Raw genomic sequence first — 19624 nt, 5'->3', positions numbered from 1 at the left:
GAGGTCAAGTGTATCTTTTTCTGTTAAAATAGAAGTTATCCATCCTTTGAAGCAAAAGAAAAGGACTATGCCTTTGCATAAAATAGAACCTCTACAATAACTGCTTTGGTTCACAATAGGAATGTCAGCTGGCATATTGTGTAACAGCTACGACATTTTTCAGACTTTCATTGTTTCAGTATTTTTAACTATCGTTCTTCAGAACAAGTAATTTTTTTTTTTTTTTCATGTACAATAATTGAACACATAATAGAGCAGTCAGTGGTGAAAGTCCAATGAAAAGAGGATTCCATTAAAGAGCAACTCTCTTTTCAAAACATCTATAGATAGCGGAACATCGAGCTGCTTTATATCTGCAGCCTTGAATACATTTCTGCAGTGACCTCTGACACATACTAAAGTACTTTCACATGTTGTCAGTCTCAATCAGCTCTGTCAACATATATTACGTTGAGTGCTTTTATAATCCTGTCTTGTCACAATATTTCCAGAACTTAGGTGTGAGATCAAGAAAACTAAATCTATTAGATTAGGAACGCTATAGATAAAAATGCCAAGTTCCCTAATTGACATCAACACAGTTTCTCTAAAAGCTTTACCAAGCAATGGTAACGCAAAACCTAGAGTTAAGCAAGCCTAGTGCCATTTATGGTTTCCTCTGTCCATGATCTAGCAGTATTACCTGAGGAATAAATTGCCTGCCACTAAGCTGAGACCTACATTTCTGAATGTGTCTTTCACTCCTCCCTATCCACACCTTCATTTGTGTAAGAAAACACTATTATTTTCTCAAAAAGCGTAATTTTTTTTCAGAACAACACCCAGACAGACAGTCAGCGTAGAACAAGGTGAGTAAAGAGTACAATCCAGCTCAACTTGGTGATTTTCTTCACCATGGTTTCCTGATTCAGGTGCTTTCCACTTGAAAGAGATGAGACAGGTTTCAGAATTTCACTTCCCAGTCAAATCTGTGAAGTGAAATTCTGCTGACATTTCATCAGTCATCATGGGGATTTCTAAATCAGAGTCTTGCTCCTGTCTACAGTGACAGATATTGACCTAAGTTATGCAAGAATACCCAAAGGTTCATTATTCTTCACTGAAGGAACATGGTGCTTTTCCTCAGATAGGCAGGTAAACAGAAAAAAACCAGCCACATACCCCGTTAGAACAAGAGGGGCAACACCAAACAGCTGCAACAGCAAAAATTGCCATTTGCTGATCAGTGCATTGCTAGATCATCAGCCTATAACCAGGATGGTTCTGTTTAGGGGGTACAGGGCTTATCAAAAGATCTTAATTTTGTCTTTATTTACAGGCTAATGATCTTCCAAAAACATGAGCTTAGTCTAATTATTCATTCTAAACTGGATGCCACTATTCATGTCACTTACAATGTCAAGAAACATGCAACGTTAATTATGAAAAAGAAAAAGCCATTGATATTGCATCTTTACCAACTTACCAAAATTTTAAGTCATAGCTTTCTGTTTCTGCTGTAGCTATTTCAGTTAGTATTGTAGAGGGTGTTTTTTAATAAATGCAAATCATTTAAGTCCCTAAAATTGTGTATGCAGTCTTTCATATACCCTCCTTCTCTAAATCATAGAGAATCAATTCAAAAGTTCAGTGCTGATCAAATATATATATATATATATAAGAACATTAAAATTTACTCTGGTTTATGACTACTTTAACTATATATCTCATTTACTTGGGTACTTTAAGTATCTAAAAAAAAAAAAATAATAATGAAAGTGTGCAAGGACAAGTTTCCTGACAAAAGTTCAATGTCAAACACCTTAAATGGCTTCAAGCTTGGCTCTGCCAGGCTACAGTTTCCTAAAACAGGTTTTAGGCTACAGAGAAATGGAACTATCAGAAACAAGTGCTTATTCCTCTTCAGAGACTACAGTGCTAATGTAACATAAATGTCACCCTTTGCCTCAAAGAGCTCAGGATTTTTATACAGCACACAGAAAAACTTAGATTTAAATTTGATGTTATTCAAGTCAAATAAGATGGAAAAACTTAGCATACCTCAATTTTTTCCTTAATTTGCCCATTTCCTCCCCCCCGTTGGTTAAGCTTATACTTTATAATCCCTTGCTTAGCTTGTATTGTGTTTTGTAATGTTTAAGTAGATTGACAAATATTATAATTTAAAGATGGAAGAAATGCATATGAACATAAAATGTGTGATTTCTTAGATTTTGAAGTCTTAAAATATTCAAAGTAAAATCCCAAAAGAACAAAAAGGAAGACAGCTCTATAGAATCAAACATAAAACACAAATATCATGAGAGAAACATTTTGAAAATGTGACCTGAAGTTTATACAGTGGGGACAAAGATGATGTTTACATGCAGAACTTTAAATCTTGCAAAGCTTTGAGGCAGATTTGATGTTTTCCCCATGCTCACACAGTGTCTCAGTTTCTTTATGTGCAAAACAGAGATAGCACTTACTGAATTACAACTTAATGCATAAGAAGAGATCCATATAGCTAGAGTGTAAAGCCTTATGTGAGTGATAAATATCATTAATTGTTCATGGCACTACAGCAATATTCTGATTCTCTAAATCCTAGACATAATTATCTGGGTTTTTTTCCATAGTTTGAAAAGTGTATCCATAAAGAAAGTAATAAAGAATGAGGATGCTGATTTGTTTTACTGTGACATTTTAATATCCTTTGAGCCACTGAAAGATCCTTGTGATTTATCAAAACAATGTTTTTGTATTTCTGCCAATTCAACATTTTATACATTCAAGAAATATACCCTCTGGTGTTAAAGAAGGAAGGGGAAGGGAACTGACTACATTTTAGCCTTTTAAGCATTCTAACATAACTTCACAGCCATCCTTTTAATTACATCACACCAAATGAAAAAGTCTGCTTACTTTTAGAAAAACCGAGTCATGCCCACTGCTGTTATCTGGGGGTCCAAGAGCAAAGGCATCTGAGACAGCCATGAAAACAGCTTCAGAGTTTGTGTCCCTGTAGTTTTTCTGAAACTTCACAAAGGCCCAAGAAAAACAGGCATGGGAGCTCCCATTTGAGCCAATGCAGGCTGCTCAAGGGCCAGGTTAGTTGTTGCTTAATTGAGCTGCAGCTGCTCTGTTGCAGGGCTCTTCAGCCTATTGGCTCTTCTACCATTAGTACTGGCAAAGATCTTCACTGAAATTTAGTTCATTGCTTTTCTCTCCGTATTACAAAGTTTAGCCAGACGTCCAGAGATTTTGGCTTCAAATGAACCCATCAGCAAGAAATCAATGAAAAGGATTCCTCAAAACAACTTTATAGTTATTTATAGATGCAACTCCATCTAGCATGAGGGCAGTAAAAAGTTATAGAGCAGGACAGCAGGAAACAAGTAGCCAGCTGCAACAGATACTGAACAACATCCAAATCTACCTACATTTTGCTGCCCTGCCTGTGGTTGTTGGAGGAAATCTGGAGGGGATGTGTCCCAGGTAAACACTCCTAAAGGACAATGTACCCATTCCAAGGCTGCAGAATAAATTCCATGTTACCTTCCATAAGATACCCCCTAATTCAAGTTCTAATATTCCACACATAACCACCATCTCATATGGCAAACTGAAATGCAAACCCTGTTTTATCATGTTCTAGACCAATAAAGACAGCAGGCCATAAATTTTTGAAGGGCGAGTTCTTTGCAATCTCTTCAGCTGCCTGCTGCCAGAGCCAGAATTTGCCTGAGCAGTCAAACACAAATTAGAAAACTGTTCTGCAAAGGGTCTAAGTCCTATTGTACTCCTTGTGACCACATGGCACTACATGGTTTCTGCTCCGGAGTCCTGGGATTGATATTTCCAAAGGGACAAACCTCCAGCTGTCAGGAGGCATCTGAAGGCACCTTTTGGAGAAAAAATGGAGACACTCCTGTCATTTGTCTAATTGCTGGCTCAGTGTTAAACCTCCCAGGATGCTGGCCATGGGCAAATTAAAAACTTGAGCCTCGTGATCCCTCAAGTTTATACCAAGTATGATGTGTATGAGATGGAATATTCCATTTGGTCAATTTTGCTCTGCTATCTGCTCTGCTCCTCAATAAAGAAGGGTTGCAGGTGATGCAACACCTTTACTCCCTTTCTCTTTCCAGGGCACAATATTTTTCTTTCATTGGCCTTGGTTCTGCATATCATTCTCTAGCAATAACTACTGAGCATTATTCTTATACTTAAGGATTGTTTAACACCTTTTCCCCTAAATGCTAATGATGATTTTCAATGCCTGGCTAACAAGAGCACTAGGAATAGCAGTAAGTGTTACCAACTCTCTCCAAGTGACAGGAGTCATAATAACTAGAGGAAGATCACATCAACATATTTTATCAATCTGAGCCCTATTGATGAAATATGTTGGTTCAACAAGGCAGCAAGTAACAAAGCTCTGCATCAGCTTTTTCCAGTGCCTTAACACAGCTCATGACTCAGTTGCTTAGGTCTAAGATTTTGAAACAATACAGTATCTTAAGGGGATGTACTAGTTTCACTATTTCTGAAATTTTTTTAAAATTTTATTGACAGAATGTTATTACTTTAGGAATTTTTAAATATGTGCATGCTTGCCACTTTGCATAAAAGGTTACCAAAAAGTTGGGACAGAACCTCACATTTAGCTCCTCCTTTTCCATTCCATAGAGGTTGGGAATGGCCACCTAATCCCTTTGCCTAGAAATTTTAACAGAGGTGGGGAAGCAAAAGATATCCCAAATAATTAAGCCTAGAGAGCACAAACTGACAGCATCAAACAACAGCACAACACTACCAAGGCTCAGTAAAGGAAATAATTCTGCAGGATGCCCTTCTCAGCCCCTACCCAGCAGTGTTTCCCACTGACTCTGCTCCAGCCACAACACACACCCACAGAGGAAGAAAATTTGGATAGCATGTTAATTTTGTCCCTTGTTTTCCTTCCACCTTTCAGTTACTGAATGCAATAGAATGTGTGTAGTTTCTTCTCTCCACTCCTCCTGTTTTACAAAGCCACTCTTCTTGTTTGCAGACATTGTGATTTTTAAAAATTTTGTTATTTAGGGGATGTGAGGTGAGGGTGGTATTACAACAGATACCTCTGTTTAATTTCATACTTCTATGCCATCAAAAAAGTTGAGTGACACTGTGGGAAAGGAGATAAAAAGGAAGGAGAGATTTTTCTTTTTTTTTTTAATGTGTGAGAATGTGAAATGTTACACATGATAGCTTTCATTGAAAAGTTTTTAACTGCAAAACAACTCTGTTGGAATCTCCCACTCCTCCAAGACACCCGCACTCATGGTTTGACCTCTCCCTTGATGTTTTGGAAATGGAGAGAAACACTCTCAATTCTTGTAGAAACAAATCAACACATTGAGACTGTGTCACAGACAGCTGGTTAAGCTGAGACCTGGTCTAATTGCTTCCTCCTCAGTGTCTTCCCAATACTTTTGGGGTGGCATTACAGAAAACTAATAAGATACTTGATGCAGTGTGAGAAGCACAAAGTTCTATTTTTGCTGGCAGTGTATTGGCTTGTATCTCTTCTACACGTTTTGCTACTGTTTGACTCTGGACTTGATTGGTCTAAGAACAAGAACCTTGTTCTAAGAAGATGCTTCCCAGACCAGAATAACTCTAAGTCACTTTTCCTCCTGCTGCTTTTTTTCCCCCACTCCATTCTATTCACATGATATACATACAGCCAGTCTTTCTTAGACTTCTTTGCAGTTCCATTCCCTATTGACTTTAAAGCTAGTAAACTTTCAGTGGCATAACAGATTGTTCATCATTCAAATGAAAATCATTTGGAGCCAAGTTTCCACCCAAAATTGACTTTTATGGCCATCTTTGAACTGCAGAAGGCAAGAATTCTGGAAAAGAAAGCATTAAAATGGGCTCCATAATAACTGTCAAGCAGGCAGAGATACCAAGTAGAGTTTTGGAGAAGGAAGGGCTTAAATTCTCCTCTGTATTAGAGTATCAATGTGGCACAGTTCTCCTTTCTTTCTAGGAATTTTACTTTTCAGTTAAGTCTCTTCTAAGTAGCTGTACTTGCTGAAATTAACAGCATGGTTTTTAGTCAATGTCTGCTTCTAGGACTCATAATGCCCAATTTTTATATTTACTGCTGGGAAATGGTATGCAGAACCAACCATCTTATGCTCTGGAAAGAGAAAGGGAACAATGGGGTCACACCTACAGCTATCCTTTAGGGAGGAGCAGAGCAGACAGGTGACCAAAGCTGACCAGAGTATTCCATACCATACATGCTTTTACTTGGTGTAAATCTGAGGGATCATGAGGGTCAAGCTCTCTTCCTCCATAGTCGGTGTCCTCAGAGGACCCCATTCATAGGCCTGTCTTTGATCGTGACCTGTGCATTCGTGAATCTCTGGGTTCCTGCATCCAGGAATCATCTGCTAATGACTCCAGAAGCTCTGACACTTTCCCAGGGCTTGCCCTGCAACCTGAGCATTACAGAGGGAGGGGCCTGATAGTAGTTTTGCATATATTCGTATATATTTAAATATTTCCCATTTCATCATTACTGTTTCTACCTTACTAAAGCTATGTAGTATGGTGTCCAACCTGTCAGTGTCTCTCCCTTATTGTCTTTCCTTTCCCTAGTGGGGAAGGGAGAAGGGTTAATAGAGAGCATCAGTGGTTCATTTGATTGCCAGCCCCAGTGTTAAACCTCAACAACAGTTCATCAGCAAAGTACTTTCAAATCAAGTAACTAAACTGCCCAGACACAGGATTATGTATTTCAATGCTCCCCATTAATCTACTGGATTGAATCCAGGATGGACATTCCCCTGTGGTGTGTTTGAGGTTGGAAATGCCTTTGTACTTAGCCTAATAGATATGCATTGGGGAAATGCAAAAATAGCACTGTAGCATCTCAGATAAATGGTGCAGTTAAATGCCTGCACACAAAATTTTTCTGAACTCTGGAAATTGTGTTTCACAGAAACACATAACACATAACATCCTCTTGGATGTTATGGAAGAGTTTGTTAGAACCCTCGTGTTAATTAATCCAAAGAAGTTACTACTTTTCAAAAAACAATTCACAAGCAGTGAAAAATAGCAAGCACATAAAAAATACTCCTAAGATTGATAACAGAACCAAGTAATCAATAAAAACTCATGCAGTGTTTTTATCCTAAGAAATTGCTTTCCTATAAAAATATACATGAGTAGTTTTTAAAAAAAATTCACTTTGGAGTGGACACAGGAAAATGCTTCGTTTTTAAAATATTGCAGAGGAAAAGTTGAAGCTTTCTCTGCATCCCTGGCAAACTTTTAGTTCTCTCTTTGTTTCTGGCTGAAACATGACATTTTCAATAGAAAAACAATTTTTAGCCAACAAAAGTTTACATTTTTCTAATAAAATAATTGACAGAAAAAATGTCCAAATAACTCACATACACCTTAAAAAGCACAAGTCTCCTGCAAAGAAAGAGAGAAATCATAAGAGAAAAAAAGTCTTCTTTGAGACAGGAAGAAGGAAGACATATCCTATTCTAATAAAAATAATTTTTATTTCTTAAAAACACAAAGTGTTTGTTTACTTCTGACAAGTTTAAGGCATTTACATTTATGGTCCTATGTTCCTGTCGTTTCCTTACAACTTATTATTAGGTATCATATATAGTAGGAAAATAAACCTAAAAGAAAGACACAGAGCAAAGGCAAAAGTCTTTTAGCTACTAGAATTCTAAGCAATGTTTTTCAAACCCACCTCTCCCCCTGAGCTTCACCTTATACATCCTCACACAGAGAGCTTCAGTCCAAGAAAATAAGAACTTCATAAACGGAAATCTGAAGCGCTGATTACATAAGTATTTTGTTTTATGATGACAATATAAAACATTTCCTCCAAATTACCAAGGCTTCCTAAACCTCCTTCACAATTAATTCTACAAATTTTACTATTCCAGTACTTGGGAAGAAACAGAAAGCATGGATCCAAGTAAAGGATTGTGCTGTAGGAGATCCTGCCTGAGTGTTGGCAGCAGATTCCATGAGAAACAATAAATTTTGAAGCTGCTCTGTTTTTCTGAGTCTCTCTCTGCAAAATTAAGAATATTAATTCTAATTAACTCATAGGGGTTTTGGGCTTGTCATAAGGAATAAAGAAGTGTCAAAAACGCAGGTCTTGAGATACCTAATTTCTTTAACAGCTAAAAAAAGAAAAAAAAATATCAGCTCTAGAAAGTGCTGTGAATAATCACTGACAAGGATGCAAAGAATTGCTATCAATAAATACACATCAATCAATAAATACAGGAGAAAGCACATGAAAGAGAAAGAAAGCAAAATCCAGTGAATAACTTATTTTTAAGTCCACTCACCAGCATCTCACAAAATCTTGTTGGACCACTGACATTTAGAGAGATTCCCTTTTTCTCACCCTTTCTATAAAACTGCTGAATGGATGTTTTGGAACAGCACACATTATCCTATCACTTCTTATTTAGTGCTTCCCAGCTCTGAAATTGCTTTTCAGCAAGTCACAAATGTCTGCTTTGAAAAGAAGATCAGTTTTGCTTCTCTTGTTCTAAGCAAATTTTTCCAAGAGAATCCATGTCTTGTTTTCAGAAAAAAAGATACGCAGTACACTTATGAATTCAAGAAAACACATAAGCAGAACAAAAATGATTACACAGATGATTAAACCTGTTATTTCTCTGGATTCTTCCATAAGAATTCCACGTTTAAATACAATAGAAGGCTAGCACTTGGTTTTTTCCCACTATTTTCTTCTTCATAACCACTCGCTTCACATCCTTACTTACTTTCTCATGTTATTGAAATTCAAAATGAAGATTTCAGCAAATTTTTTTTGATAAACACTTTATAATCTCAGATATTTTAAATTATGTTGCACATATGTGTAAAAATTGTTATGCTTGTTGAGACTTTCTCATTTTATTGAAAGTACAAATCGACAATTTATTTTACATAAATGCTTTTCCTTCAGAGAATACTGTTGAGTATTTCTTTGAATAGAAGAAATCTATATAATAATTTTTAGTTAAATCTGCATCCTATTTTGTACATTTAAGGAATCAAGTTTTTTACAGTATATCTCCATATCGTGATTTTCAGCATTTCAGTTGGTACCATGTTTTCTTTCTCATCTTAGAAATACATTTTAGCTTTTAAACAAATGCATTTCTTGTCAATGGTTTGTGAAAAACAGTTAGAAATTGAAATACAAATTGAAATAGAAAAGGGAGTACATAGACGGATTCACAGTCCTCACTACAGACAAAATACTCTTACATGCACAAATAGAAGGCTAAAAAAGAGTGAGTTTTTGTGGTTTTTTTTCATCTTTATCACTCAGGTATTGCACAGATGATCAGCTGCAAGAAATACACCAAGGTAAAAAAAAAAAAAAACTTATTTTTTTATGGTTATGTCTCTTTAAGGAACAAAATGTGGGTTTAGTAAACAGTTAGTATTTAACTTGACGCATTTAGGCAGCACAAAGGAAGTACAGTAAAAAATTTCTCTGCTCCTAGAAAATTATAGACTATTTGTCTCTTTGTTAGCTCAAAAATTTAAAAATCAGCTCAACCCAAACACATTTTCTGAATGTGTCAGCAAGTTGATTCTCTGTTTTAATAGAGAAGGGGGGAAAAAATAGAAAAAAATTTCCCTAGGCATGCTATTGAAAAACAAGAGTGCTGTGTGTCAGCTCCACTTTCCCTGCTGGAATACATAATCCCTGAACGGAGCTTGCCCTGACCTTCCACAAGTAGCAGAGTAATTGTTCTCAGGGATTTTATGAATATCAGTATCTATTTGAAAAGAAAGCCATGGATAAAAGAGGAAAATGAATTTGAATTTGCAGTGAAAGTGAGCATCCAGTACTGGGCTGCTCCCCAACTGGAAGAGAGCCAGACTGGATCTCCAGGCAGAGAGCCAAAGAGACATCCTTGCCTTGGTGCATGACCAAGTTCTGCAATTGGAGAATTAAGCTGGGCATAGAGGAGGGATGTCTGCATCATCTTCAGAGCTGACGGAGATTTACAGACTCTGGGGTATTAATTTTACCATCCTTCCTCACTAGTAGACCCAGAAGCAGGACAGCAATAACACACTCAAGTTTTGCATGGGGAAGCTATACAAAACAATCCCTTCAGGGTACTGCAGTGAAGGATTAATCCTTCTGAGGAGGAGAGAATTATACCAAAACATAGAGCTGGAACCACACAGATATACACAGGATGCCCCTCTTAATTCATAATTCCTTGCAGTCCTCTCAAGCGTGTCCCTGGTGTCAAACTACTCTCTCTTCAGCTGCCCTTTCAGTTCTCCATGGCTGCATCTAATTGCTGTCCAGCCTCAGGGAGCAGGGTGTGAAATGCTCCCTCTTGCTACTGATGTTTATTGACCACAGCTGCCTGTGAGGCAGAGATGTGCATCAGCCCCATGGAGGGGGATGTGGCCCAGGCTGGGCAGGTTTAGCCCTGTCCAGGTCAGGGCTCATCCCTGCAGCCACACTGCTGCAGACAGCAGGATGCTGCAAGGATGGTCCCTCACCTGAGATGTCAGCAATGCAGGCATGAATTTTTAACTCCTCTGGTTCACTGAAGCAGCAGTTGCTTTCAGTCCAATTCACTGCACAAGATGTGCAATCTTACTTTATGTGGAGGTGAAATTCCTGTATTAATTCATACTGAGTGCACACCACAGCTAGTGAGAAAAGTGGCAGTGCGGAGCCAGAAAAGTAAGGGGGATTTCTGTGATCCATATTGAATTAGTTACTTTAAAATGAACGATGAGTATTCCATAAGGGTATCTAAATAAACACAGCCATCCAGGTGATGGTTGGCGAAAGCAAACTTGCAGGTGTAGAAAGGAAAAGGACACAATGCGGTAGGAAAGATCTATACCCACATCCTTCATTTCATGCACCCATAATTCTCTCTGGCAGCTGCATGATTAATTCAAAGATTTATTGATTTTTTTTTCCTTGCTCAATCCTGCTGACCTGCTTTTGTTGACAGGTCTGTGTGGATCACATTCCTCTGCCAGCTGAAGGCATGGCATCACGTCAGTCTCCGTGGCCTGCAGTAAGCATTTCAACACATTCAACATGAGTATTGTTCAAATGCATGATAAAAATATACAGAGCTCATTTCAAACCAAACAAGCATGAGCTAATGAATTGGTAGGCTATTTGTGCCATGAAAAATCTCTAATTGCAATTATAATCCAATTTTGATTATGGGAAAAGCCTGAAACAGTTCAATCTTTCTTGTTCTATACACTCACTTTTTTTTGAATATTCAGCAGCTTTAAATTTTCTAACAAAACCAAAGGCATTTTTGGTACAGGAGGTATTTACAACAGATTTGTAACCACCATTCTGCAGCTGGAAAGATAACATCTGTCCCCATGTTACCTCAATGTAGTTACACAGCTTGAGCTCACCTGTCAGATCACAGGCTTTAAAAACTCACTTGATTCTAACTAAAAGGTCCTAGTTTTCATTTTAAAGTGCTATTAAAATGTGCATTTACAGTTTAGCAAACTGGGTGAAACAACAGGGATACGACATGGATGTCACAGTAAATGAAATGAAGCTTTACCAACCAGACAGGCACTTCCAATTCTTTTTAATGAGTCATTCTTCTAACCAGACTTTCAGTTAAAATTGGACTCTCAACAGGGAAGACACACCAAATGAGAATCTGTATAGCCATCTACAGACCTAAAAATTTGTAATTTTTTCTACTTAATACCACTACACTTCACAAGGTTTTAACTTCTATCAGTTACCTGGTTCAACACACAACACTGGAAAATACCTACAGGTGACACCTGGAAGAAACAGCAACAGTATCTTCTTGATGTATTAAAAAATAACCAAAAAAATCACTGCTGATAGTGGTTTTGACATTCTATGCCCCTCAGTGAGTAGGCTAAAGAGGCAAAAGCCGTATGGTATAAAGCATTCTGGGAAGTAAGGCACACACTCATTAAAATGAATCTCATGCATCAATTTTGTCCCCTCATATCAAAACTGTCAGAGCTCATTGGCTGTTTGCTCAGGTTAGACAGGGTTTTGATGGAAAACCTCAAGCATAGAGCCCTTAATGTGGTCAGCTACTTATCCACTGCCATTCAGGAAGGTGAAAAGATCACAAGCCACTAGCAAAACGGATTTATAAGGAAGGAAAAAATGCTGCAATCACTATTTCAAAAAGTAAAAGTGAAAATAAATAATAAGTTTAGACCTAAACCCAGCGCATTGATTCACCCCAGTATGCTCCTGCTCCTAGCCCTCTGCAATCAAATCTGATAGCAGTGAGCCTTGCTGGGCACTCAGCCGAAAAATCCTGCATAGCAAAGAAAAGCAATAAAAATATTGCTTCAAATATTCAATATATGAAAAATTGTGTGAACCAAACACTGCCTGAAGAACTGTAAACAAAAGCAAAGAAAAAATAGAAAAATGTTGAGTGAACACCTGTGAAGGTTAGCAATCACTCTGCTCTTATTTCACCTTTAAAAAAAGAACTGGTAAACATCAACTTAATTAAAATGCAAGCCATGTTTATTTGAAGGTTTTACAAACCCCAGAGAGAATTAATATTATGGGAACTGAGAGAGCTAGAAAAAGCTGACCAGATGATACAATGGGATTCACCTCAGGAAAATGAAAAAAATTCACGTACATCTGGAGACATAATAATGTGACACAGATATTTCCAGTGAGAGAATAACTGTGCCACTGAATTCAACCATGCTGAAAGAAACCTCTCCATGATTGGCAACATCAAGAAGAAGATGGTAAAACAGAACAGCTAGGGCATCAGATTGGGTAATGTTGGACATGGTCCAAAAGATCCTCAGGTCTGTAGAGAGACATGGTAGGTGCCTATGTAATTATGTATGTATGTATGTATGTATATGTGTGTCTATATACTCATGGATACAGAGAATGGAAGAGAGAGAAAGGCATATATTTAAAAAAAATCCAAATATTTGAAGTCTTAACACAAAAAGCAGAGTTACAGCCTCCCTCTCTCTCTCTCAATTCACAAGACTGCAAGAAACAATTCTGAAACAGGCTTGAACCCAATCAAGTTTTTCATGCTCTTTAATTGTGTAAGTAGCAAGATAAAGAAATAAAATTAAAGAGTGGAGTAAAAATAGAGAAAGAGGATTAGAAAGCAGTTGGGGTTTTTTGTTTGGTTTTAAAGAGGTGGAAAGGATTACTCCAACTGATGAAAATGAAGGGCTACCCAAAACTGAAGCAAGAGATTAGGAAAAAAGTACCATATACTTCTCTCCTACACACTTATTTATTGGAACACCAAAAATACAGCTACTATTTTTGAGCACTATTAGTATTAAAGTTCCTAGAAATAGTGAGACAGAGGGCATTTTGGCTTTTTGCACTTTAAACATGAAGAGACCCTGCTCAAATACACTTTTTTCCTCCATCTCTGCAAAGCAGCCATCAATGTTCTATGCCCTCAAAGCAGCCAAAATGTCCAGTCATGCTGAGGAAAACCTTCAGGTTTGCTTTACTGGAAAGCAAGTGTTTCTCTGATATTAACATCTCTGTTTCACATGTATGCTTCCCTGTGCTGATTAAATGATGAGAGCACACTCCTTTGCCTTCAGTCATATCACTCACTTTCCTCTGTGCTATCAAAATGGGATTCCTGGACACACGGATCAGATGCCTTCCATTCTCATCCCTTCAAGTCCCTCTGAACACCTGCCACCCACAAAGCTGTTGAAATCCTTTCATCCAATCCTACAAATCCTGCAGCCATAATTTTAAAATAATTCCCCTGATAAGACACTCCATTGTAATGCAGTAGGAAGCAAACATGCAGCATAAACTCAGAGTAGCCAAAGGAAAGGTCCTCCAATGAACAACTGTAAGGACATTGCCTTGCTCAGTTACAATTTTATGAGTTACAGGAGAGTGTGAAAAATGTTTGCACAAGCAGAAAGTGCTAAGGTTTTACCATTTCCACTTTGTAGGATTATAAAACATTTTCCTCTTAAAAGAACAGTGCTCTTGGGAAAAATGCAGATAACTAGACATTTCTTAAATAATGTAGTAAATTACTTTTTCCTCAATCCCCTAGGAAAATACTCTTGTTGAAAAGAAAAGTGAAGAAGCTATATATTGTCTTTAGAGATGGGCATACACACTTTACACATCTTCAAGAAGCTTAGAAAACATGTTACAATAACAGCAGACCTACAGTCTGACCTGAGCATTGCTGAACACTACTCACATTAGTTTTCCAGGGAGTCAGGGAAGGTCAGCAGATGTAGGGGGTCTGACTGGTTTACATTCCATATGCTATGACAACTTCTAATAGGAAAATGAAATCTCACTGATGCATTTCAGGTAGAAGAAAGTTTACACTCAGAATTTTTTAAATTATAAACATTGCTGATATTTAAGTGTAAAAAAAAAAATTGTATTCTACCTGGACCTGAAAAAAATCCGACACCTAGAGCATTCAGTGGTGTAGGTTAAATGTCTGCTGAATGCTTGCTTGTTGGCAACCATGATTAAGCCCCTTACATCAAACCAAACAAGAAAGATCATAGCTCATCTCTACTAGACATAGTCTCAAACAAATGGCTGAACTTAATCCCTGTGATCATCAGCAATAATCTAATTCTGGACACAGAACTCCGCACACAGGACCACTCTCCATAAAGACAGAGGTTTTTTCATCCTGACCCCTCATGTACAAACCTCGTAGCTGAAAAAACCAGCAATTGCTCTGTGTAAACTGAACCACTGCTGTAACCTCCAAACCACAGCACAAATGAAAACTGCAGTGCTGTATTTCAGATGCCCCCACGTGATAACTACTGGCAAACATGGACTGCTTACTGTCAACTGCAGCAGTTCAGAAAAACCCTTTGTGCAGAAAGATATCCAAGAGCCCCCGAGTCTTCTAAAGACAAGACTTGAGGAGCTGTGTGTAAATAAATAATGCAATTCATTACATGAAATGTAGGTCACTTTATACCAGTGACACGTCTCAAGCCGTGGTCCAGTGTGTCTAATTTCTGGCGGATGGAAAGTCTGGAAGGCTCATCCACTGTCATCTGCACATCAATCACAGCCCTTCAGGGAACCGTGTTTCGCTCATGCTTACACACCTTTCTCTCAAAGCTGCTATTATTTCAGAGAAGATTTAAATATGCCATTGTGCACAGTGGTTATTATGTGGCTCTTTCCTTCCCTACCTTTTTTAAGCAGTCACAGTATATCCGTAAATCAGATAGGTTCTTGCATGATAGGTCATTAGACAGGAAGATGGGAATTCAGAAAGGTCAGGGCATGAACCTATTTATGATGTTGCTCTTGGCACGGAGCTATTCAGATACATAGAAAAAACTTGGAATCCCTCATAGTTATCAGGACAGGAGACATTCCTAACAAAGTACAGCATGTAGTAACAGACCAAATTTAATTTTTCAGCCTCTCTCTTTGTCTCTATCTGCTCTTCATTTTCCTCTTTTCTGTCTCTTTGCTGATCCCTTGCACTAACCTTTTTTTTTTAATAATCCCTTTCTGCCCTTCTTCCCCCCTAGCCACACCTATCCTTTGCTCTCTGAGGGACTAATTAACACAGGAACAGACTCTGCTATTTGCTTTCACCTAGGCAGAAGAGAATCAGCAGTTATTTTGCCTCTACATTCTTTTCTAGCCCAGCTTCACTGTTCCGTGTGTGAAGAATTAATACTACGAGCCTATCAACCAGTCTCCCATCTGACTTGTTGTTGCTCAACAGCAGCAGAAGGAAGACCTCTACTGTGGCACTTTTCTGCACTTATTGTTGCTTGTCTTTATGGCTGCTGTTACACACTTTGCTGCACTCTTTTTTCCTGCAGAGCCTAGGCTGCTCTCAATGGTTACAAGGTCAATCCAAAGCCAATTTCAAAAGCGTCTGGGAAAGGTTTGTGGATGAAAATATTATGGAGAAAAGGAAATCTGACCTTTGAACAAGCTGTATGCAGCAATCAGTCCTACAACATTAGAGGATTACTTGAGCTTTTATGTTTAGTGTCATGTAATGAAAATGCTTAAGAGCTGGTTACTGATACAAATAGAAAATTGCACATCCTTATACTACTTACTGCGATTCAAATGAATTTCCTACTCAATTTCAAGTCAACCAACTATACAACTCTTCAATAAAGAAGGATCTTCAGAACAGAGATCTGAAATTATTGCAGTAGACCCTGGTGCAGCAAATCCTGCACCTGTCAGACCCCTGAGGTTTCTCCATTGGTCCTTCTATTTTGCCAACATCTTGGAGATCATTAGGAGAGACACACACCACTGCAAATCTTGATTGCTTTTACTAGATGACACAGATGGGCAAACAAGATAGACTTCATGCATTTGCATCAGGCTGACAATTGCAGAGGTCTGCTGCTGTCTTTATCTATCATTAGAGTTTGTAACACAGCTGTATCTAGCAGAGATGGATGAATACTTCATCTAACAATTATTACTCAAAATGGAATTTTTGAGTATGAAAAGATTTCTGTGTGTTTGTTGTTGGAAGCTGGCGATTTCTACTGGAAGAGATTCATTCAAATAATTGGTTTTGTCTTGCTTTAAAAATCTTTTTTTCCTGCTACCGTGGCCCCTGGAGGACACCCTGGAAAAGCTTTCTGGCCTCAGATTTGCTGTCACATTGAAAGACAAAATGCAGGAGCAAAACCCCAATTACTTGGCTGTTCCTCTGACACACAGACAAGCCCACGCACAACATTTTAGTCCACAGCTGTCCCTACACATAGAAATTCAGTATTTCTAGCTCCAAATATGGACACCATCCCTTTCATTAAACAGGGGGGCTGACCTCTCTGGACATTCCTTGGAAACACTCTAGTGATACATCTTAGCAGGTTTCAATTCTGAATTACTTTACTGTAACCTGAAGGCATGACAAATTGTAATCAGGAAACAGAAGTTGCTTTTTCCCAGTTATATTTATTACACAGTTTGATTACGATGGACATCAGTGTTCTCTGAGAACTAAGTATACAGACAAAAGCAAATACATCCAGGATAGTACACAACTGCAAGCCCCTAAAAGTATCATCTTGATCAAGGAATACACCCCTTAAATACTTTTTATAATAGCTAGAATTATTTTTTTTTACATTATAAAATTTAAAATACTGCTTTTTTTCTTTAAAATATTGGATTAACATAAAGTGAGAAGTGGTATCTAGAACAGAAATAATGGATTCTGGTTCATATACAGATGTCTCGCTCCCAGTAGTCAAAATGGAACTATAGATAGGCAGGTATATGGAATATTTGTTCTAAATTGTACCTGGAAGTGCAGCATTGGGGTTTAAGCCTTTTAGGGAAAAACCAAAAAAACTTCTACGTTGGGCTACTTGCATATGGAACTTCTCAACTGAAGTACTACCCTGCTTACTGTCATAAGGGATCTCCCATCACCTTCTGTAAGTGTAACCTTCCAGGGCTAACTGTATCTTCTATTGAAAATTGATAAAACACTCTAGTGACAATGTTCTTTTCCTCATCTTCTATCTCTCTCTCCCACCCATTTTTGCTTTTCTTTTTTCAAGTGAATGCTATCTACTTTACTCATGAAAGCCTTGTCTACCTCATACAATGATGGTTATTACTCTGAGGGTGTATATCTTTCTTTTATTCTTGCTTTTTCACAGCAGAAATTTCCACTCAAGATGGCTCTCATTTTTGCTGATTCTAATGAATAACTAACAAATCAGTTATATTAAGAAACAAGAACTAAACAAATCTGAACTTGATGTTTTCTCACATTAAAAGGTGAAATAAAAAGCATAGCAATTAATTTGGTCTAGCACAAAGAAGAAAAAAAAAAAAAAAAAAAGAAACCACACACTAGCAGTGGCTGTACAAGCAAGCACATGCATTTCCTCAGCATATTGATCATTCGTGGAAAACAGCTCAATAGTTGTGTTATGTCTTGCATCCTATTCATCAGCACTGGCATTCTAAGAGACAGGCTTGATCAATATCTACCATTTGAGTTCATGGCCAGATTATTGCAAAATTTATTATAGGTAAAACTCCAGGCAATTGTTTTATTAAACACGCGTGGGTTCTGGTTTTAAATGCACTCACTATTAAGCTGCAGTTAAAGTGTATAAATGATGAGGAAACAAATCTTGAAACCATTGTATTTAAACTGCAGCAATGCTTTCCTGCCTGTTTTTTCCTTTGCATGACAGATAGTATCAAACTGTAATCTAACCTGTGATTTAATCTCTGAAACTACATCTCTTCTCTGATGTGATCCAATATGATAAGCAGATTTTCCATAGCATCAGTTTTAATGAATTATGGTTTATTTCCATTTAGATTTCTAACTTTTGTGAGGTGATAAGAAACTAGATTTTAAATGTTGAAATTTGTAACAGATTTTTAATGATTCTAGCCTAGCTGTGTAGTTTAGTTTCCAACCCGTAAGTCTCTCTCCCTTATTCTCCTTTATTTATCAGGAAGGGGGATTAATAGAGAAATCTGTCATTCGGTTAATTGCCAGTCCAGCATTAAACGGTGACACCTAAAGAAGGGGTTACTCCAGATTCCAGGGTGAAAGACAGGATTAAGCCACTCAAAGATACAGCATAGGTACTAGATACTAATGCTCAAGTGAGAAAAGACATATTGTGAGCTTCCAATCCATGTTGGCAGAGAAAGTATGCAAGTTTCCTTATAATACGGAATTAATAAACTCAAAAAAATATCAAGATAGTTAATCATGCAGGTATACATACTCTTTTCCTTCAGCCAACATTCATACATAACAAAGGCACACACATCAAGTAGTAGCCTGTCTTAAAATGAAGCAAACACATCCACCCACTGCTGTATTAGATAGTCTTAAATATAGTTCTGCATTGTTATACAGAAAATGAGGGAAAGCTTATTTTTGTATTTAAATATAACCGACCTGACTTTATTGACTGAAGTGTTGGTGAGTCTTATAATTAAGAAAATACAGGCTTCTGTTTCAATTGCTCAATAACATAAATAATATGCTATATCAAAATCCAAGAAAATAACAAGGAAGTGGATTTACCAAGCTCAAACAGTGCACCAGTAGTATAGGACAACTGATCATGAATTATATGGTACTTAAATATCTACCAAACCCTTAGGAAGCTATTTGCAACATATTTCTTTTTAAAAAATAGAACACGTTTAGGTAAGGAACCAATGAAATACACAGAGAAATAAAATCTGTGAGTCATACAGAAACATAGGTATTTCCATCAACGCCAAATTTGTCAAAAAGGAAAGATTATTAACATACTGAGGAGAAGTACAAAAACATTTCCAAACCTTGCAGGATCATAAACGCAAGCATATTCTTAAATATCCTCTGCATCAATATTCAGCTCAAACTATTTTTTTTCCATTCTGCATTACCCTGGAACACTATATTTCAAATTTTTGTACACATAAATCATCTGTATGTATAACAACAGCTGCATGGTGTGTAATATATAATTTAGACATGTACCATACTGAAAATATTTTTCCTACATATACTTTCTCCTATCAATT

The 19624-nt window shown here is 37.4% G+C and overlaps 1 protein-coding gene across 1 annotated transcript in view; it reads right to left on the bottom strand.

Annotated features, from left to right (window-relative positions):
* Window positions 1-19624, bottom strand: part of DSCAM (DS cell adhesion molecule) — a 450058-nt gene that overhangs the window by 360172 nt on the left and 70262 nt on the right. The window lies entirely within an intron of this gene.

Source organism: Heliangelus exortis, chromosome 1, assembly GCF_036169615.1.
Source record: "Heliangelus exortis chromosome 1, bHelExo1.hap1, whole genome shotgun sequence".
In the NCBI taxonomy this organism is placed as follows: Eukaryota; Metazoa; Chordata; class Aves; order Apodiformes; family Trochilidae; genus Heliangelus; species Heliangelus exortis.
Note: the sequence above shows the minus strand (reverse complement) of the source record. Positions and strands in the feature narration are given on the sequence as shown.